Consider the following 20,073-nt stretch of genomic DNA (forward strand, 5'->3'; position numbering starts at 1 on the left):
GTGGCTCTCTAGTACATAAACAGATATACAGTAATGCTGTACTATTAAAATTTTAAGTAGGGCAGGGAGGGGCAATTAGGAAAAAAATATCTGAAAGCATTTTTCAGGAACATGATAATAAAAAGAAAACCAAGTAATGCTAGACTAGACATTAGTAGCTATTTCCAAGTTTGTTTTTATTTTTATTTTTATCACCAGAAATGGAATTCTCTGGCCAGCATACAGGCTGAAAATGACTGCCTATTGCTTAGTACTGGTAGGGTTTAGAATTCAAACCGATCTATGTCTCAAAAGTGCTGCTCTTCCCATCAAATGGTTTACCACACTTTCCTATCCCACAGTCACTTGGGATGAATATTATAAAAACTCCCAGAGGGAGAGTATATTTTGTATCACTCCTTGTAGCATAAAACATTCAGGTTTGCACCATGGTCTTCTGTCTCTTCCAGCTTTGATATCAGAGGCTTGGTGCTTCTCTCATATTGTCATTCTTGAGAAAATAGGACTTCCTAGAAATGAGTTGCTCTTTGGAGCCAAAAATCAGCAACCCATGGTACTAAGAGCTATAGTCACCAAACTTATGCACAGTTGTGTGCAAACAGCTGATACCTTTACTTATTGTTAATGACAAGATTGCACATTTGCTTATTTGTCAATAGGGTAATCCAACAATTTAGAACTCAATCTTTGCTCTATTCATTTAGAAGAGCAATATGCAATCTACTGGTATATTCTGGAGGGCATAATATTCCATCTGGTTAGAATTTCAAACTCAAACCTGGCTCCATATTAGTCTCACCTCGAGCACTTTTAATAGAAAACCATGACTGGATCCCACTCTGAACCAATACACGGTAATTAAGAGGTCAGTCTGTAGCACTTTTAGAAACTTTAACTTCCTGCTATAGTGTAGATATTTGACCCCTCCAAACCTCATGTTGAAATCTCATCACAAATGCTAGGGGTGGAACCTAATGGGAGGGGAATGGGTCATGGAGATGGAGCTCCCATAAATAGAACAATGCCCTTTATGGGGGAGGGATTGAGCGAGTCCTCACTCTAAAGGAACCTGGTACCTCCTCTCTCTCTCTTGTTTATCCTTTCTCTCTCACTTCCTCACTTTCTTTTTTTTCTTCCTTTTTCACCACGTAATGACAGCACATGCCAGCTCTGCTTCACCTTCTGCCATGAGAAGCGACCTGAAACCCTCATCAGAGCAGATGCTGGCCCCATGCTTCTTGTACAGCCTGAAGAACTGGCTCTCTTTATAAATTACCTAGCCTCTAGTCTTCCTTTATAGTAACATAAACTAAGACACTCCCCCATTGTAATATATAGTTAGGTCTAGAAACCATTAATTTATCTGCAGTATGGTAGAAAGAGATGTCCAGGCTATGCTTATCAAAGTCCATCGGAATGTAAAATGTTCAGCATAAATTCCCACTTAATGCTTCCTTTAAATTCCACTTTAGGACAGTGACATATAATTTCTAATCCAGTGGCTAGGTCTAGTATTTACCTGACCTGGCCAAAGCAAGAAAAAATCTAAGGTTTAGAGTTTACTCAAAACCACTCCTTTTCTTAGTGCCTCTCTTACTTTTTAACTGATGTCTTCCACCCAGAGCACCAACTCAAAGTTTTCTCTCCTCACAAGAGTTTTATCAGCTACCTGGATGGTATATTCGGATTCTGAGCCTTCAGGAGCCCATACATTATAAGCAGTGTTTACTTCCTTATAGGGTTGCTAATATCAATGTTATAACTTGTCTATTGATAGAAATTTCAGTGTCATAATGTGGCTATTATACTTCCATTTTTTTCCAATCTATTATCTTTTTGAATGAAATTTGGATGTCAAAGCAGTCTAGAAAGTAAGTATTTCTCTGAGTTTAAAACTGCAGCCAGAGAATATAGCATAAGGAAAAAAGATTTGGAGAATAGACAGGGAAAATGCAGCTGCCAGGGTAAAACTGATGCCAAAGAATCTTCTCCACTACATGTGTATAGTAGTCTACAAGGAAGCGGATGTTTAATATAAAGAGCTGGATTTCTGAACTCCGTGGGCCTGGATTGGAATTTACTATGCTACTTTTTACCTTTGTAACCTAGGACACAATATTAAATATATGTCAAAAATGGCTTAATATTACTCACTTGAAAAGATAATTGGGAAGATTAGGCAAAACATATGTCATTTTTCTTCACTTCCCCAGAGCTTACCCTAGTTTACATCACCTGGAAGTGAAATAATAGGAACGTTCTTTCTTCCCTATAATACATACTCCTACTATCCTTGCCATTTCATTAAGAAATCAATTTATGTTTATATATATAATTTCTGACATTTCTCCTTCCTAACACTGATTACAAATGTGTCTTAATAACCAAAGTGTTGAATGTCTCTCCTTCCTTCTAAAGTATGAGTTCTGTTAGGAAAGAATCAATATCTGACCTCTGTGTACTTTCTTTTCAATGCCTAGCAGAGTGTCTTATGTACACACACACACACACACACACACACGTGTGTGTGTGTGTTAAGTGATTAAATATAGATCACAGAGCTTGTGGTGTAAAGCTTACCATTTTTATGGAACAAGATAAAAGCAAGAAAATGTAACATAGACTATGACAGAAGTGAGTACAGTTGAGCTCTGAACTTCAGAAAGGGAGTTCTGAGGAATTTAAGTGATAGATAAGGTCTTCAGTAATGAGGTAGATTTATCCAGGAAATAAAAGTTTTAAGCAGTGTTAGAAGCCTAAAGCCTGGACATAGGGATGGGATCTATATAAAGGCCAGACTTAGGAATTTGGATTTTGTCTTTTAGACTGGAAATCCACTGAAAAGTTTAAGCAGTTGATACACACACTTCTGTATTTAACAAGTTAATAGGTATCCCAGGTTTATGTAAGGATAAGTATTCAGTGTTTAAAGATAAACAGGGATTTGCTAGTTGAAATGTTTGATGAACGAGTGTGATAAGAAAGAACTTCATACCGTAAATGAGGTCAAATGGATGCAAATTAGCAAATATCACTATGTCTAGAATGTATTACAACTTAAATATTAATAAATTCAATTTAAGTCTTTTGAAAAATAAGCTATTTTAATGAAAAATGATAGTGGTCTATCTGGAGTATATGAGAAAGACAAAACTATTCAACATTTTTATAGATAATAATCTATTTCTCAATGAGCCAGTAGTCTCTGGAAATATACACTCTGTTTATAAGCAAGGATAGTTTATAAGTCTTGTCCACTAATAAGCTGAACATCCTTAATGACCTTAGGAGTCACCTTATCCAATTTCACCACCACCAAGCAATCAGGACCTCTCTCTACCAAGATAGAGAGCAACTTAAGGCTAACTCTTTGACATTGTCTGGTCACTAGGATGCATTATGTCTTAATGTCTTGGGTTTTCAACAGCAAGCAGAGATTCCTGGGAAGTTGGGGGGACTTCTCTTCCATATACTATTTGGCTTGCAAAGATTTTTTTATGGGTCCTTTTAGTGAATGTAAATTCCCTGCTTATTACATCACCAATATTGCTAATGTCATTATAAATATGGGGTCATGGGGAGTCAGAGAGGGGGAAAGATCTCTTAAAGTCACAGGGTGACAGTGCCCATTCATATATGCAATATTTTAATTCAAAGTCCTGTGATTTGAAATCTACAATATACAGCCCCAAGTCATTGCCTATGAAACCAACAAGATCTTCATGGATTCATTAATGATGTGTATATCCATATCAATACATCAATTTAACATCTGCATTATAGACTCAAACATATACACCTATTATGTTCATATATTATACATTATTCATTCATTCATACACACATTAGGGAAACAAACGCACATTTCAAAACATACACATGAAACCTATTTACAGACATTTCCAGATAGTATTAAAAAATTGTACTTTTTACTTTATAAATATTTGTATTATATGCAGATAGGAGAACGTTTGTGATTAAACTCATTTTTAAATACTTTTCAAACCTTTCCTTTTAACCCATGACATATTGTAGACACTGATTTATAGCATCAGAGTGAGATTTGATTTATTAATTTTAAATAGCTGAATATTATATTCTGTTCTACAGATGATCATAATTTACTTAATCAGTCCCTTGGATGAATAGTTTGTTTCTTATTTTTTTCAACTGGTACAAATACCTTTTATACAGATACCATTGTTTGTGTGTTATATATACATATATATATATATATATATATATATATATATATATTTCAACATTTGGGTTTCTTTATAGGATACTTTTCTATAAATAGAATTGCTGGGCTAAAATTATGTTCAAATTTTGATAGATGTAGTCAAGTTTATGAAGAAGAATCTTTTAGCAACTTACATAGTTTTATTATATGGAAGTATTTTTTCAAACATCCCTACTAAAGCTCAGCATATCAGTTAATATTTGCTGTTTAACAAATTACCAAAAGGATTTAAAACACCACCTCTTTAAAGAACTTGTCTTTAACGTCTTCTCTTCCTGGAACATTCTAGATCTGGATGATGTATGGCTCATACACTTACTTTAGTAAGATTTTTTGCTCAAATTTTAACTCTTCTGAGAAGTAGTCTACACAATCCAATCTATGATAAGATTTATTTTATCCAATTTATCCTGCTTATTTTATCCTTGTAACATTTATTCCTAGAAGAGATTTAAAATAAGACCCAAATAATTTTGGCTTTGGAACTATCTCAGCAGCTTTTTAATAAAGAAACTTGGAAAAATCCTATCTTGAAACCTTAATCGGCTCATCTGTAAAATGAAGATACTATTTTACAACAGTTCTAAAGATAGGATAATCAAATGCAAGAATATATGTGACAATTTTTAAACTATTATGTTTTAAGGACATAAACAGCATTGCCATTGATACTCTCATCTATTCCTATGATGATATCTTTTCATTTGCATATTTCAAGAATCTTCTCACTTGGAATTAAATAACTCTATTTACTTTACAATATCTGATCACAACAGTAAAAGGCCCCAGGAAACAGCTCTTGCTTTATAATTATTCTTAATAGTCTAATTATTTTGAATAGTTGGCATTAGTCTTCACCAAACAATTATCTAAATCCAACTTACATATATAATTAGTTTAGAATAGGCAAAAATATGAAACACATTCTGTATTTTAAAGGGGAAGTTATTTTACTATGCACAGATTATAAGTCAAATTGCTTACTGAATACCCACTTAAAACCTTTGAAAAATTTTAAGATGAATTATTCAAATGAAGAAGAATATTGAGATCCAGTAATTCCTGTAAAAATCTCTGTTATATCTATTTCATAAAAATAACAATTATAAACCCTAACATTTTATAGTAGAGTTGAGTGACTATAGTCAACAACAGCGTGTTGTATATTTCAAAGTAGCTAGAAAAAAGGACTTGAAATGTTACCAACATATAGAAATGATGAATACTCAAGGTGATGGATACTTCGAATACCCTGGCTTGATCATTACACATTCTATACATGCAGCAAATACTCACATGTACCCTATAAATATGTAAAATATTTGGGTATCAATAAAAACTATTTGATATTATAGTACTATTCAATGATACTTAAGAGAGGGGACAAGAGTTTCAGGCAGACTTGAATATGAGGCCCTTCCACATATTAAAATATTAACCTCCTCCAAAAACAATCTCACAAAAACACCAAGAATAGTGTTTGACCAAATATTTAGGCACCCTGTCACCCAGTCAAGATGACACATAAAATTAACCATCACAGATGGCATGAACCACATTAAAAAATTGATAAACCACATTGCTTTCTGTAAATAGCCAGAAGGCCAAATAGAGAGAACTAAAGAAGGCTTGGAACATCAAACAAATAAACAAAACCCACTACATGGTATGTTTTAGTCTTTGGTAATTGTTTCATTCTTCAGCATATAATACAAAACATTGTTCTTGACTTCTTGGAGATAATGCATTGGAAATTCATTGTTACAACACATATTTAATGAATATCTACTATATACAAAATACAATTTTAAGCACTTGCCATAGAGTACTGAGTAATCCGGAAAATATTCCTCCTATCTTTCATATCATACTTGGGAAAAGACAATAAAGAAATAAATATATGTATATATGCTATGTAAAGGCCATTTAGACCAGTTACAGTAAACTGAATAAAAATTCTAGCAAAGCAAAATAAAAGTGCAGTAAAAATTATGTTACAGAGGAGCAGAATGGCAGCCCCTGACAACATTTTTCATGTGTGGGGGCAAAGGAGAAAGAAGTCAAAGAAGGCCTGAGGTGATTAGCCCAGCTATTGCAAGTATAAAGTTGAAATTGATGGCAACAACTCCTTTTGATGCTATGAAGATAAAGGGTATTGTTCATCCTTACAGGATAAAATATTATAACTTTAAAGGGCAAAAAACACCCTGCTCATATTTCACATAAGATTAATGCAATGCCGGCCGGGCGCGGTGGCTCACGCCTGTAATCCCAGCACTTTGGGAGACCGAGGCGGGTGGATCACGAGGTCAAGAGATCGAGACCATCCTGGTCAACATGGTGAAACCCCGTCTCTACTAAAAATACAAAAAATTAGCTGGGCATGGTGGCGCGTGCCTGTAATCCCAGCTACTCAGGAGGCTGAGGCAGGAGAATTGCCTTAACCCAGGAGGCGGAGGTTGCGGTGAGCCGAGATCGTGCCATTGCACTCCAGCCTGGGTAACAAGAGCGAAACTCCGTCTCAAAAAAAAAAAAAAAAAAAAAAAAGATTAATGCAATGCCATTTAGCTTTTGTACTTTAAGTAATAATTATTACCTGTTTTTATGAATAATGTGTAAAGGCTAGAATTAAAATAATTTAATTATTTGATATGAAATTCACCAACACAAGATTAAAAGTTCACGTATTTCAAACCCTGTGTCTCAAAACAACACAACTTTTGTAAAAATGCTATGAAGAAATATCTTTAATTACTCCTAAATATTTGAAAGGTAGAAATAAACTATTCTTTCATTGCAGAATTCTCTTATCTAACATTGATTTTCTGCTTCCTTGTTACAACAGAACCTTTATATTAATAGGCATATGTAAATTAATTCATCAGTAGAAACTTAAATTACTTAAATGACAATAATTGAAGTGTTCTTTCACCTTGGAGTGTGTTGTTTCTTATTTTCTTTACCTATTATACACCTGTGAATCAATAACTGTCTAATCACAGGGGGAAGGTAGTTCATTTTATTCTCTAGCTTTGCTGCATTTATGACAGTTTACTTGGCCAAAGACATTTTATCCATCTGGGCATTAGCTGCTAAGAATTCTTGCCTCCAGGTTATTATCTTTTCCCCTAAATCATAAGACTATAAGAAAATAAATGTTAAAAATGGAAATAAAATGATAAAGTAAATCATATTTTTCCTCTGATATCAGCGTTATTTGTTTGTTTTTATTTTCCTGCTAGTGAAGAAAACAGTGGGATAGCAAAGACAGTCTCATTTTCAGTTTCAGTTTAGTGTTAATTCCTAATTGTCCTGCCACATTGTTTAAGTGGCACATTTGAAAGTAGGGAATAAAAATTTCCTGACGTGTCAGTCGTGTTTACAGTATTAATAATAGTATTGATAAAGGATTGAAGAAGAAATCACTTAGGCAGGTAGTAACGGTATGGTAGTCCTCAGTAAGACTTTTCTTTTTAATGAAAAGCAGCCCCAAGTCATTTTCTAAGAAAGAGCAGCCTGTAAAGTCAGCTGCAGACATAGAAAAAACAAGCTGGGAGCTTGCAGGTGTGAAAGCCAGCAGGAAATTTGGAATAAACCTATTCAAAATGGTGGCTCCATCTTCCCTTCTCTGTCAGCCAGATGTGCAGTAAGGAGTAGACAACATGGCGATGATCAACTAGAAAGCTCATTTGCATAATAAGATTAGGGGTGGGGGACTCAGCCTTCCCCATGCACTATGTAAACATCATACCTGACGGAACCAATCTGTGAGCCCCATGTAAATCAGACACCACCTCCTGAAACCTGACTATAAAATTGGACACATCTGCATCCCTCCGAACCTTTCTCCTGGAAGACCCCTTTCTCTATGAAGAGACCTGTTTTTCTTTCTCTTCTCTTCTCTTTGTTAAATATCTGCTTTCAAACTCCTATATGTCCCTGTCCTGAATTTTGCTGGCACGTGATGTCGAACCCCAGGGTATATACCCCAGACAATATAGATGCTTCAGTATCACTGTTTTTCAGAACTTTTTGAAACATGAAAAACAGCAGAAAACAGGCATAAACTTTTATCTTATTTTATTAAAAAAAATTTTTAGTTATTTAAAAAAAAATCACTGGATTCTACAAACTGAGTAATAGCCTTCTTTAAAGAGATTTTTTTTCTAACATTTAAAAAGGCATGTATGTCATATAAATAACAGTATATGTTATATAAACAATTAGTTCAATTAAAATAGAGGCATATATGCTATATAAACATTTGATTGAATTAAAGAAAATGGGTTACAATTAACATATTTGTAACATTTTTGATAAACCACATGAACTCATAAGATACAAAAAAAAGTGACAATGGTAGATAAGTATATTTATAATTCAAAGGCAGCTCATGATCCTACATGAAGGGTCTAATCTGAATGTATAATCAAATATATAGGTTTACCACTACTTAATTGCATTTTTATTTCTAAAAAGATATAAACACAAATAAGAGAAAGAAGTTTCACTGGTCAGAGGAAAAATAAGACCTCTGGATTTTAACACATATGTAATTAAAACAAATGTAAAATTCAGCTGAGGTCGATTTGCATTGTGTCTCTAATATTTCTGCCTTTTGTGTTCCCTTCTCACATTGACTCTAAGCTTGGTGGTGATCGTGTTGCCAGTGGAACATCAGTAGAGTGGTGCAAGCTGAGACTTGGTAAGTCCTTTTGCACTGGAGCTTTGCCCTGTTGGAACTCTGCTGCCACCATGTGACAAAATATGGCCTAACATCTTTCAGAATGAAAGATTATGTATATTGAGAGATTTATGAGAAGCTGTTGCTTCTGTGCTACTGTTGCCTCTGTGGGAACACAGCCAAGCATCTGGTAGTTGGTCTGAGGTCATTTTAACTAAAGAAGGCCAGCGGTAAGGACAAAGTCGGTGCAAAAAGTAGGAGAGTGATGGAATCTACTAGGCTCCTCTGATTCTGTCCATTGCCACTTCATCTGAGTAGGAAAAGACCTCCAGAAAGTAATAACCCAGCTTCACTTCCACATTTCAGCTCTTGCTCACGTTTATTCTCTTCTGCAGAAGCATTACAAGTGATGCTGTGAAATATATTTCCCAGTTTAACCAAGTTATCTTAACATGGCATCCATAAACACCCCTTTTGATCATATTTAACTGCCATAAAATAACACTAAAATTATGTTTTATCTATCATGATACTACTTGTATTATTGCAAACACATTAATCCTCTCTCCAGAGGTAGATACACAAGTCTCATGAGATCTTTCATTCATCTTGTAGTGATTTCACATTTCACTTTTGATATCTGTGTTAAGTACAGATAAGTAAGATGAACCACAATTAGAACATCTACATAAGAAAATAAATGAATGTTAAATAACAGTAATAATTGGTATGTATTTATATGAATGTATAAAATATGGAATTAATATTTTCAGTTTAATTTTTCTTGGAACTATAACTTTGCTTACAACTACTACAATCTCCAGTTAGGTTCAGTCAAGGGAATATGGACTACCCATATGCCATATGGATTATATCTTTCATGATTGTTGGTGTAGCTGGTAAAGACCTACAAATGGGAAATGGAGGATCGAAAAGTCATCTCCAAACATCATCCTAAGAAACCAAGTCTTACAATTACCATGAGAGAATAAGGAATGGGGTTAGGTAACATAATCTGTGGAAAATTGTTGGCTCTCTGTAGGTATGCAAAAGGCATCTAGCAATGTACCTGAGGTTCCTACAATCCCAACAGATGCAAGAACTGGGCATGAAATTAACAAAGATTGAGGACAAGCTGGAACTCACAGACTATATATGTCTGACACTACATCTGTAGTGGACAACGTCATACATGACCAGCTTGCCCCTTCAGGACATATCCCTCTGGTTGTAGAGAGACATGCTGATAGACAGTCCTTAGCTGTCAGCTCTCTAGCTGTCAGCTCTCTCTAGGAATTTCCCTAAGCTAAAAAAGAGCCACCTTGCAAAAAGCCATACTCTGACCGGGGATAATGTTATTTAGCAACCTGTCTGTATAAAGATTTAAGTCTATGTTCCTTTCATTCCAACTAGAACAACTCTAAAAAGCCTAGCTTCAAACATTCCCAATAATTGGCTGACAATTTTGAGAATGGATCATGGCCGGCCTCCTCTTTTTGCATAATCTTGCTTCCTTCCCTTTATGCTAACCTCCATCCTAGAGTCTGTTTCCTGGAGTCTTGATTGGTACCAGAAGAGGGATCTGAATAATAAGCAGTAAAACTGGATGTTGGAACTGGATCCCCTCCCAATCTGCTGATAATCAGAAATCCATTACTGTAAGGGGTAGAGGGCTGACAGCCCCAGCATGCGGTGGCAGGGAATCTGTTAAAACTTCCACACATCATGAACTTCTATGCTACACTAAAAAAGCATATGCACTAATGCAAGAGTTAGCAAATTCTAGCCCACCACCTGTTGCACAAAAAAAATTTTATTAAAACATAGCCATATATTGTTTATGACTGCTGTCATGCTGCAACCACAGGTTGGATTGATTGCTACAGACACTGCATTGCCCATAGATTCTAAGCCGTTTACTCTCTGGCCCCTTACAGAAAAATACACTGATCTGTGCATTAGTGAATGAGATTTAGTGGGCATTTGAGAAATATGGCAGAAATAATAATTTCAAGGATAATAAAATTGGACAGCTGTTGCTGGGGTTAGTTGATGCTTGAGAGAAAGATAAAGCAAAACTCCTCAATTAATAGCTATGTGTGAAAGCCAGAGGGATTTTTATTGGCAGTATACAAAGGGATACCAATCCCTTGTTGATGGAAAGCTGAGCAAGCTAGGGATCAGGAGCAAAATTCAATTATAAAGAGTAGCAGAGTGCCAGAGAGCATTAAATTGTTACTATAAGTGGGTCTGTTTAACCAAGATCAAGACCCTGATTGGTAAATAATTGGACCATCAGAATGGGATGGAGATGTCTTGGTTAATATATTTAAAAATCTTGAATTCCTATATTCTCTCAAGTCCTCTAAGCCTAGAGAAGGGTTTACTCCACTAACCAAAGGACTTTACAATGATGCAGTCACCTTCCTTGTGCAGGACAGCAGCACACTCTCACTCTGCCAGAACCTGCTCTCACCTTTCTTTCTGACTACCATATTAATAATTAGAATTAAATCATAGAACTGACTTATGGAGAAAATACTTAGCCTAGGAAGAAAGGTAAGGTATACTTATTGACCCAAAGAAACTGTAGTATCTAATAAGCATATACCAGAAGGCCCCAAGACAGTACATATAGAACTGTATTCTGAGTACACTAGATCAAGACACATGGCACACAAAGTTGTGTGAGAAGGAGTGTTTATTGACATGGCAGCATTCTCTCAAGATTAAGAACTCGGTATTCTGGCACGGACCCTGGAACAGTGCAAAGACACCAAAAAGATGTCTCCTGAAAACTTGAGGAAGGCAAGTCTTGTTAGATGAAATAGAAAATTTAAAAAATTCCAAGAATTTGGCATGCTACAGTGAATATTCTATGTAAATCCAAAAAACCACCAGATAACTATTTTTATGGGAATGCTATAAGATACTCACCTCCCTCATTAAAATAGGAGATGATATGAAAAAAGAAAGAATTTTCTTGTGAGAGTGATAGCAGATCTAGATGGTAAAATCTTGAAGCTGGCTCTTCTCTGTTGCTCATGGCTGACAGTAAAAGATACCAGTCACTAATAGGTTTGGTATGCAAGATTCCAAAGTAATGGAAACCAGGTGGTAATGCTCAGTTATATCATAAACAATGAAGTTCAATAATTTTATTTATAGCAAAGTTGAAGTGGCAGCTGGCCTGTAGAGAACACTGAAAGTATTTTATGGAACACAATGTCTATAGAGGAAAGCTAGGTGGGCACCCAACGCGATTTATGCTCAGTCTGTAAATCTGAAAGAAATCAAGTATTCATGATTACCCAATTTCTTGAACTGAGCCAGTTTCCTTATCTGCAGCCCAATGACTGAGGAGTGGTAAGATTTCCAGAAGGAAGAACCTGGAAATATCACATCAAATGCATAGGTTAATGATTTCCTGAGTCCTCCTCCTATGGGGTCGTATGGAAATATATTTTACTGAAAAATTTCTCAATACAGGACCCAATCTGACTTGACACCTGAGGACACAAAATTTCATCATGATCCTTGTGTTGGAGTGGAGACATATACTGGCCATTTTAAATCTATAAACTCAAGCTTCATAGTAGTTTCTTTTCAATAAAAGTAAGCCCATCCCAGAGCTGGCTTATTATGAGTTCACTGAGTCAAGAATCCCATCTGTTGATTAAATATTTGGTCACTGAATATATCATTGGCATGAATATACTTAGCAATTGCCAGATAGCCAATGCATTAAAATTCTCACCACTCCACTTGCAAACACTCACATGGTTACTGTCACTATAACCCAGAGATGTGAATACCAGTGGTGCATTCTGGTTCCTGGAGGATAGAATCTGAGACATGATTATACAAGCTCCACAAAGTATGATTTGGTAACTATACTTAAGGAATTATAGAATTCCAAGTACACAGAAGATAGCTTTAAATGGAGAGGAGCAAGGTCTTCAAGTTTCCACATTTCCCTGGAAGGGCACATAAAGAGGAATAACGCAAGGGTCTTCAGATCCAAGGTTAGGCAAATGACTTCTTACCCTTCTCTCAGGAAAGTAGTGGTGGGGAGGAGAAACACAAACTTTACAGTGGCCTTGAAACTGCCTGTCTCCATTAATTCTGCAGAGAGAAATGTTATAATGTATCACACAAAATGTAGCACTGACATATTTATTTTAGCTTGATGATACATTTTAATATATGTTAGTGTGATATTGTGCTGGCCTAGAGCCAGAACCGGAGCAAAACTATTTTATAAAATGCAAAACTGTTTTTAGATAAGTTGAAATGGCTGCCCCATTCTCCTTACAATAACTGCTGTCCTTGGCCTCTGTGAATAGAGCTGCCAGTTTGTTCCTCAAAACTATGTAAAGCTGCTTACCTTTTCTTATCAGTAACTGCTAAAATCTGTGACTTCTATCACCACCCAGACGACGTGTAAACAAATGTATATCCTGACTTCTGTAAACCACTGAGGTAACAAACAGAATAACAAAAGTCCCCTAGCCCTTGGAATGTCCGGAGACCCCCGCCCTTGTCTCCACCCAGGAGGTAATTTACAGAACCCACTAGCCCTCGGAATGTCTGAAGCCTTTTCATCCCCATCCCCGCCCCTCACCCCCACTCCCAAGGTGGTTTTTCGGGTATAAAAAATCGTGGCACCCTCCTGTTGCCACCACAGGTTGGAGAGACGTGAGTCCTCTGTGGTCGCCGGCATAAATAAATGACCCTGCAATCTGGCATACTTTTGTCTAGTGGTAACTTTCTACGCTCCTGTCAAATACAACATTAGGAACTCTCCCATTCTTAACTATTATTTTCAAAATTATGTGATACGTTATTGAACCTTTTCTCTGTCATCTGGATATTTAGGACTACAGATCAATTTCCAAGTTTTTAGATTTTGACTGAACTTTCGTTTAATTTATAGATCAAGGAAATCTTTTATTATTATGATAGTAAATCTTGTCCATGCATGTAATTTATACCTCCAGTTTGGTGAGTTTACTCAGAAAATTTGATTCATGTACTGCTGAGGGAAATGTGAATTGGTGCTGGCATTAACGAGAGCAATTTGACAATATCAAGAATCATTTTCTTTGTTTATCTTAGATACCTCATAGAAACAGAAAGTAGAATGGTGACTTTCAGGTGATGAGAAAGTGGGTATGTTAGGCCTTTTCTGTGTTGCTATAAATGCCTGGAACTAGGTAATTTATAAAGAAGTGGTTTTAGTTGGCTCACAGTTCTGCATGCTATACAAGAAATGTGGTGCTGGCATCTGCTTCTGGTGAAAGCTTTAGGAAGCTTCCAATCATGGTGGAAGGCGGAGGGAAAGTAGGCATCTCATATAGCAAAAGTGGGAGCAAAAGAGAGACAGGGAAAGTGCCACACACTTTTAAATAACCAGGTCTCATGAGAACAAACTCACTGCCATGGGGACAGCACCAAGACATGCATGAAGAATCTGCCCCCATGACCAAATCACCTCCCACCAGTCCCCACCTCCAACATTGGGGATTACATTTCAACATGAAATTTGGAGGGGACAAGCATCCAAACTGTATCAGGGAGAAATGGGATGTTCCACTTCAACAGGTATAAAGTTTCTGTTATGTAAGAGGAGTAAGTTCTAGAGATTTGCTGTACAACATTGTGCCTATAGTTAAAATTATTGCATTGTACACTCTTAAAGTTGAGGGTAGATCTTACATTTTGTTCTTACCATAATAACATGATAGTTGACTGGCTAATTAAAATAAATGATTAAAGATGCAAAAATAATATTACCCAGGATTTCTATCATAGAAACATGAGACAGGTAAAAACACTTTCTATTTAAGAGTAAATATTGAAAGCTAATTATACATAAATATGAAAATATATAACTGTTATAATTTGTACACAAACTATGTAACCAATAAAAATTAATAGGCAAACTCTATTTAGATGTATTGGTATAAAACCTGGTTGAAAAACTCATAAAGGAGAAATAATATTTTCAAACCACATATCCAACAAAGGACTTGTATCTACTTTTACTTAATAAAGGAAAAAATAATCTCTACATTTATAAATCACATTTTACATAAAATCTGAATTTTTTGACATTTTCAATAAAATTAGAAGATTTGGAAACTGTCTACAATATTTTCTGGAAATGTTGGGTATATTAAAAATTCAGCTGCTATTTTATTTGCTATGTATGTTTTATTAGTTGGATTTATGTATTTTTGCCTATAGAGATAGATTTCGGGAGAGGCTGCTGTTATAAAGCACATGTTCTCTAGATTGCTAGGGTGATGACCATTCCTGATGATTTCTTACACTTGGAGCTTTATAACTTATCTACACGATCCTTGGTCTTTGAGGCTAATTCTTTTAGACGCCACTTACAAAATTGTGCTTTCAATGTGGACATCGAGATAATGAAGAACACATTTCCATGTCTTTTTGGGCCCAATAATTAGAAAAGCAGACTAACCAGAATGGGAACTTTTCTTTTTTTTAATTTATTATACTTTAAGTTCTGGGGTACAGGTTTATTACATAGGTATACTCGTGCCATAGTGGTTTGCTGTATCCATCACACCATCATCTACATTAGGTATTTCTTCTAATGCTATCCTTCCCCAATCCCATCACCCCTTGCTATCCCTCCCTAGTCCCCGACCCCACAACAGAGTGAATGGGGCTTCTCTATAATTGCCATTTCATCTAGCCCATTCTACCTGATTATAGCTTTCCAAGTTTTATGAGATGTCTAATGTTCTGATTCTTTCCTAATTTGCGCCAGCATTAAATTTAAGTAATTTTTTCAGAACATAGCTAAATGATATATTTCCTGAATGACTATATCTCTTAGAATAACATATTGTACTTTGCCAAGAAACAATTCAGTTATATGTCATTTGTGGTGTCACAACCTTTTTGAATTTAGACTCTTGAAATATAAAAAAGATTGTCTCATTTTCATCTGGCATTTGGTATTAAGAAGAAGTTTTAATTAAATTAATTACGATTTAATCTAAATTATAACTATATTTTCATTATTAAAAAAGTGCTCTAATGGATAGAATCATTAGTTTGATATAGTGATTCCACACGTATACATATATCAAAATACCACATTAGAAACATAAGCATATACAAATTTTCATTTATCAAATAAAAATAATGACATAAAAGCAAATTTTAATTAATTAACTAATTAGTTAAAACAATATAGTTTTATCATGCTGGGGTATTTAGAAACATTTTTATCTTGATACAAAAATAAATTCCTAAATTCCAGGTTAATAGTAGTCTCTTTTGAATACATTTCTATGAAATAGATTGAGTTCTTTTAAATTTAAAATTTTTAAATCTTAGAACACTATTCTGTTATTTATTTTAGTGTTGTTTCTAAATTATTCTATGAGAACCATAATTATTATTCATAAAGGATTTTCCCCTGTTATCATCCTTTTTATAATTCTAATTCATTAATAATAATAGACCTAAAATTTACTGAGCACTTGCTCCATGGCTAGCAAGCCATAAGCTAAGTTACTGATTCAAATAACCAAATAAACTTTTGTAAAATCCTTATGAGGCCAGTATTTTATAGATGTGACTACAGAGATAAAACAATGGGAAGTTGATGTAAGTATTAAGAGTAAATCTGGTCTTTGCTAAACCAGTATATATCGCTAAGAATTCTACCTCCCAAGGTTACGTTTTCAAACTTTATTTGTACACTTTTAATTATGGTTGGCATAGGTTTTGTCAATTGAGAAAAATGACAAGAGAGGTCTTAATCATTTTAGGAGTTTATTTGCCAAAGTTGAGGTTGCGCACCCAGAAGTCAGGTTTATGCCTTTCTCTGAAGATGATTTTAAGGGCTCCAAATTTAAAAAGGGAAAGGGAGTGATACTGAGAAGCACAGAGTTTTCATGTAAGGGAAGGGCTAGAGAAAAATAACCATTCCTGGCTTTGTCTGTCTCAGTGAATCTGAATTTTTTTACATAAGGTGACATAGACAAATGGGGCAGAGGAAAAATGCAGGGAATCTTCATTTTGCATAAGATAAAATAGATTAAATGGGGCTGAGAGCAATCAGGTATGCATTTGTGTCTGGTGGGCAGGGGAGTGACTGCCCCTGTAAAGATAAGCTATAAATTTACATTGCCATGGTGAAAGTTTAACAGAAATACCTTAAAAGATCTTAAAGCTCACTAGGAATTTTTTCTGTGGGCAAAATATGGAGGAGGTGTGTAGCTTTCCATCTTGTAACCATCTTATTTAGGAACCAAAAGGGCTAGGCAGATTTGCGTGACCCAGTTCCCAGCTTGACTTTTCCCTTTGGCTAAATGAAGTTGGGGTACCAAAATTTAATTTTCTTTCACATTTTCAATACTTGTTTCAATCATGAGACCGTCTTTTTAAATTTATTCAGTCATTTCACCTATTTTTACATCAACTTATTGCTTTCAGGTTTACTCAGATTCCTTCATGTCTGTCTCCAAAAGTCTAATTTTATTCCCTCTTAAAAAAACAAAATATATCTTTAACATATGCCCTTTTGATATCTAAAATTTCACAAGGCATAACTATCAAACTTTCTGCCCACAAGAGAGACCTTAAAGTATCAGAATAAATTCTATTGCTGATAATTTCCATATATAACATTTTCATCTTTCTCACTACCATCATGATATACAATAGGAGTTATGATTCTATTTGGAAATATAAAGAATAGCAGTATAATTAAAAAGGAGAAAAATCAAGGCAGAATATTATAGGATGTGTGACTTAAATAAAACAGAAATACATTTCTCACAGATCTGGAAGCTGAGAAATTACAGTGCCAGGAGTTGTGGTGTTTGGTCAGGGCCTGCTTTCTGATTCACAGACAGCTAACTTCTCTCTGTGTCCTCTCATAGTGGAAGGGTCAAGAGAGTGCTCTGGGATCGCATTATTAGCTTGTATACGAGCTCACATTCCATTCAGGTAGATTTTGCGGTCATGACCTATTCACCTCCCAAAGGCCCATCTCCAAACACCATCACATCAAGGATTAAGGTACAACACAGGAATTTTAGGAGGGACACAGCACTAAGTTTATAGCAAAATTTATACGTAATTTTGCATTGACATAAGCAACCATGCAATCTAATTCAGACTTACTCTATTTAAACTGTAGAAGATGTTATACCAAAAATTTAGCAGTTTTGCTAAATTTTTTTTTTTCATTTTTAAGATCTTATGTATTTTTCTAGATTTTAATGTTTTCTAATATTTCCAACACTTCTGGTAAATATATATTCCAGTTTTCACAAACTAGTCCTAATTTACACCTGTTGTTCCAGCATCCCATCTGGTTCAACATTTGGCTCTGAAATAATGTCTCAGTTTAGACAGTATATTATATTGTAACCTTATCTAAGATCAGAAAGCATCTCACAGAAGATTTTTAAATATAATTTATGCACTGGGGTAAGAATTTTAGCCTTGTAATTCTGAGTTTCAATTTAAACACACAAACTTTGGCCTCTGACTACACAGAAATCACCTTGGCAAAAAAACGAATATTGTATTATATAAATATGTTTGTAGCATCATAGCATTATGAAAATATATGATGCCATATGAAAATTATGTGAAGCCAGTAGTCTAGAACTTTAAATATTGAAACTCCTGAAGGTTATTATCAATGATTTTAGCATTCCCTACTAACGGATAAGGAAATCAAATTATAAATTGAGGGCTAAATAATAAATTCACACATCCTAAGAAGAAATATTGCTCTGAAGGCACTCGAAGAATGCACCAATGGCTTCCTAGAGAACACGCATTAAAATTTCTTACAAAAAATAATTTTTCTGCCTAGAAGCTTCTGGCACTTACTAAATGAGGACTTTAACCTCTTATCTAGTGCGAAAGACAGCTATGTTTCAAACTGCGTAGGAATGACATCAGTAGACGCCCCCTCAAAGCTTTTCACATATACATTTCTCAATCCTCTCCCCTACGACTCCACAAAACATATCACAATTACTTCCTAATTAGTTTCTATGTTATGTACCCAACGGTAGGAAATATATATATGTATATATATATATATGTGTATATATATATGTATATATATATATGTGTATATATATATGTACAGAGAGAGGAGAGAGACTGATATATGAATTGTATCACACATTTATAGTGGCTGAGAAGTCTCATGATCTGCTGTCTGCAAGTTTTTGAATGTATCAATAATTCATTCAAATTATTATATTTATTGCTAAATAATATCCCTCAATAAGAACATACCACAGTTTGTGTAATCACTCAACCATTGAAGAAATGTGGATGATTTCTGGTGTTTCAGCATTATGAATAAATATGAATTTGAGTATACAGATTTTTGTATGAACACAAATTATCATTTTTTCTCAAATTAATGTCCAAGAGTATAATTGCTAGATAATATGTTAGTTACCCATTTAATTTTATGGGAAACTCTCAACCTGTTTTCAAGAATGGCTGTACCATTTTCCAATTGCACCACCAATGTATGAGTCATCCAGTTTATCCACATCCTTTGCAGCATTTGGTGGTGTTACTATTATTAATATTAGCCATTTGAATGGATGTATAATGATTTCTTTTTGCAGTTTTAACATGCATTTTTCTAATGGTCAATGAAGTTAAACTATTTCATGTGCATATTTACCAAGTGTATATTTTTTCAGTAAAATGTCTGTTCATACCATTTGCTCATTTTCTAATTGTACTGTTAGTGTTTTTCTGTTGATTTTTGAGAGTACTTTATATAATCAAGCTAGTACTGTTTTGTATGCAATATGCTTTGTAAATAGCTTCTTGTCTCTGGCTCCTCTTTTCATCCTTTTCACAGGGTTCTTGTTTCTAGCTTATCATTTTAATCTTTTAACAGGATCTTTTGCAGAGCAAAAATTGTTAATCTTGATGAGGTCTAATTTTATCATTTTTCTTATTTTATGAGTCTTGCTTTTCATTTCACATAAGAACATTTCACTAATTATAGGTCCCAAAGATTCCCTCCTATTTTTTTCTAAGTATAGTCTTACGTTTTATATTTAAATACTTGACCAATTTTGAGTTAATTTTTTCATAATTTATAAAC

This window comes from Sapajus apella, unplaced genomic scaffold (assembly GCF_009761245.1).
Source record: "Sapajus apella isolate SASKATOON/1434 unplaced genomic scaffold, GSC_monkey_1.0 scaffold3, whole genome shotgun sequence".
NCBI lineage: Eukaryota > Metazoa > Chordata > Mammalia > Primates > Cebidae > Sapajus > Sapajus apella.